Source organism: Xylocopa sonorina, unplaced genomic scaffold, assembly GCF_050948175.1.
Source record: "Xylocopa sonorina isolate GNS202 unplaced genomic scaffold, iyXylSono1_principal scaffold0031, whole genome shotgun sequence".
Classification (NCBI taxonomy): domain Eukaryota; kingdom Metazoa; phylum Arthropoda; class Insecta; order Hymenoptera; family Apidae; genus Xylocopa; species Xylocopa sonorina.
In genome coordinates, this window is record NW_027490102.1 from 393,168 (window position 1) to 396,758 (window position 3,591).

The window sequence follows — 3,591 nt, forward strand, 5'->3', positions numbered from 1 at the left end:
ATCTGCCAACGCTATTTCTATGCAAGGAAGTGTCGCATTTTCATTCTTTTGAAGAGAATACGAGGTTTACATGACACTTCGCAATGGATATTATATCATCATGAAACATAGAAGTGAGGTGCTGTATTGCGTTTTAAGAAGCATTAGAACTCTATTGCTACGATAAGTAGACATCTGCAAACGCTATTTCCTTGCAAGGATGTGGCGCATTTATTTCCTTTTGAAGTGAATACGAGGTATACATGACACTTCGCAATGAATATTATATCTTATCATGAAACATAGAACTGAGATGCGAAGTCTCGTTTTAAGAAGCATTAGAACCCCATTGTTTCTATATGTAGACATCTGGAAACGCTATTTCCTAGCAAGGAAGTATCGCATTTACATTCTTTTGAAGTGAATACGAGGTATACATGACACTTCGCAATGTATATTATATCTTATCATGAAACATAGAAATGAGAAGTGAAGTCTCGTTCTAAGAAGCATTAGTACCCTATTGTTTCTATACGTAGACATCTGGAAACGCTATTTCCCAGCAAGGAAGTGTCGCATTTACATTATTTTGAAGTGAATACGAGTTATACATGACACTTCGCAATGAATATTATATCTTATCATGGAACATGGAAGTGAGGTGCGGTATTGCGTTTTAAGAAGCATTAGAACTCTATTGCTACGATAAGTAGACATCTGCAGTCGCTATTTCCTAGCAAGGATGTGTCGCATTTACATTCTTTTGAAGAGAATACGAGGTTTACATGACACTTCGCACTGAATATTATATCATCATGAAGCATAGAAGTGAGGTGCGGTATTGCGTTTTAAGAAGCATTAGAACTCTATTGCTACGATAAGTAGACATCTGCAAACGCTATTTCCTAGCATGGAAGTGTCGCATTTTCATTCTTTTGAAGAGAATACGAGGTTTACATGACACTTTGCAATGAATATTATATCATCATGAAACATAGAAGTGAGGTGCTGTATTGCGTTCTAAGAAGCATTAGAACTCTATTGCTACGATAAGTAGACATCTGCAAACGCCATTTCCTTGCAGGGACGTGTCGCATTTACTTTCTTTTGAAGTGAATACGAGGTATACATGATACTTCGCAATGAATATTATATCTTATCATGAAACAAACAAATGAGATGCGATATCGCGATTTGAGGAGCATTAAAACTGTATTGCTTCGATACGTGGACATCTGCAAACGCTATTTCCTAGCATGGAAGTGTCCTATCTACATTCTTTTGAAGTGAATACGAGGTATACATGACAGTTCACAATGAATATTATATCTCATCATGAAACATAGAACTAAGATGCGAAGTCTCGTTTTAAGGAGCATTAGAACCTCATTGTTTCTATATGTAGACATCTGGAAACGCTATTTCCTAGCAAGGAGGTGTCGCATTTACATTCTTTTGACGTGAATACGAGGTATACATGACACTTCGCAATGAATATTATATCTTATCATGAAACATAGAAATGAGAAGCGAAGTCTGGCTCTAAGAAGCATTAGTACCCTATTGTTTCTATACGTAGACATCTGGAATCGCTATTTCCTTGCAAGGAAGTGTCGCATTTTCATTCTTTTGAAGAGAATACGATGTTTACATGACACTTCGCAATGGATATTATATCATCATGAAACATAGAAGTGAGGTGCTGTATTGCGTTTTAAGAAGCATTAGAACTCTATTGCTACGATAAGTAGACATCTGCAAACGCTATTTCCTTGCAAGGACGTGTCGCATTTACTTTCTTTTGAAGTGAATGCGAGGAATACATGACACTTCGCAATGAATATTATATCTTATCATGAAACAAACAAATGAGATGCGATATCGCGACTTAAGGAGCATTAAAACTCTATTGCATGGATACGTGGACATCTGCAAACGCTATTTCCTAGCATGGAAGTGTCGCATTTACATTCTTTTGAAGTGAATACGAGGTGTACATGACACTTCGCAATGAATATTATATATTATCATGAAACATAGATATGAGAAGCGAAGTCTCGTTCTTAGAAGCATTAGTACCCTTTTGTTTCTATATGTAGACATCTGGGAACGCTATTTCCCAGCAAGGAAGTGTCGCATATACATTATTTTGAAGTGAATACGAGTTATACATGACACTTCGCAATGAATATTATATCTTATCATGGAACATGGAAGTGAGGTGCGGTATTGCGTTTTAAGAAGCATTAGAACTCTATTGCTACGATAAGTAGACATCTGCAATCGCTATTTCCTAGCAACGAAGTGTCGCATTTTCATTCTTTTGAAGAGAATACGAGGTTTACATGACACTTCGCACTGAATATTATATCATCATGAAACATAGAAGAGAAGAGCGGTATTGCGTTTTAAGAAGCATTAGAACTCTATTGCTACGATAAGTAGACATCTGCAAAGCTATTTCCTTGCAAGGAAGTGTCGCATTTACATTCTTTTGAAGAGAATACGAGGTTTACATGACACTTCGCACTGAATACTATATCATCATGAAGCATAGAAGTGAGGTGCGGTATTGCGTTTTAAGAAGCATTAGAACTCTACTGCTACGATAAGTAGACATCTGCCAACGCTATTTCTATGCAAGGAAGTGTCGCATTTTCATTCTTTTGAAGAGAATACGAGGTTTACATGACACTTCGCAATGGATATTATATCATCATGAAACATAGAAGTGAGGTGCTGTATTGCGTTTTAAGAAGCATTAGAACTCTATTGCTACGATAAGTAGACATCTGCAAACGCTATTTCCTTGCAAGGACGTGGCGCATTTATTTCCTTTTGAAGTGAATACGAGGTATACATGACACTTCGCAATGAATATTATATCTTATCATGAAACATAGAAATGAGAAGCTAAGTCTGGTTCTAAGAAGCATTAGTACCCTATTGTTTCTATACGTAGACATCTGGAAACGCTATTTCCTAGCAAGGAAGTGTCCTATTTACATTCTTTTGAAGTGAATACGAGGTATACATGACACTTCGCAATGAATATTATATCTTATCATGAAACAAAGAAATGAGATTCGATATCGCGATTTAAGGAGCATTAAAACTCTATTGCATGGATACGTGGACATCTGCAAACGCTATTTCCTAGCATGGAAGTGTACAATCTACATTCTTTTGAAGTGAATACGAGGTATACATGACTCTTCGCAATGAATATTATTTCTTATCATAAAACATAGAAATGGGATGCGATATCGCGTTTTGAGAAGCATTAGAACTCTAATAATACGATACGTAGACATCTGCAACCGCTATTTCCTAGCAAGGAAGTGTAGCATATATATCCATTTGAAGTGTATGCGAGGTATACATGACACTTCGAAATTAATATTATATGTTATCACGAAACATAGAAATGACATGCGATATCTCGTTTTAAGAAACATTAGTACTCTATTGTTACGTAGATATCTGCAGACGCTATTTCCTAGCAAGAAAGTGTCGCATTTACATTCATTTGAAGTGTAGGCGAGATATACGTAGCACAGCACAATGAATATTATATCTTATCATGAACCGAAGAAGTGAGATGCGATATGG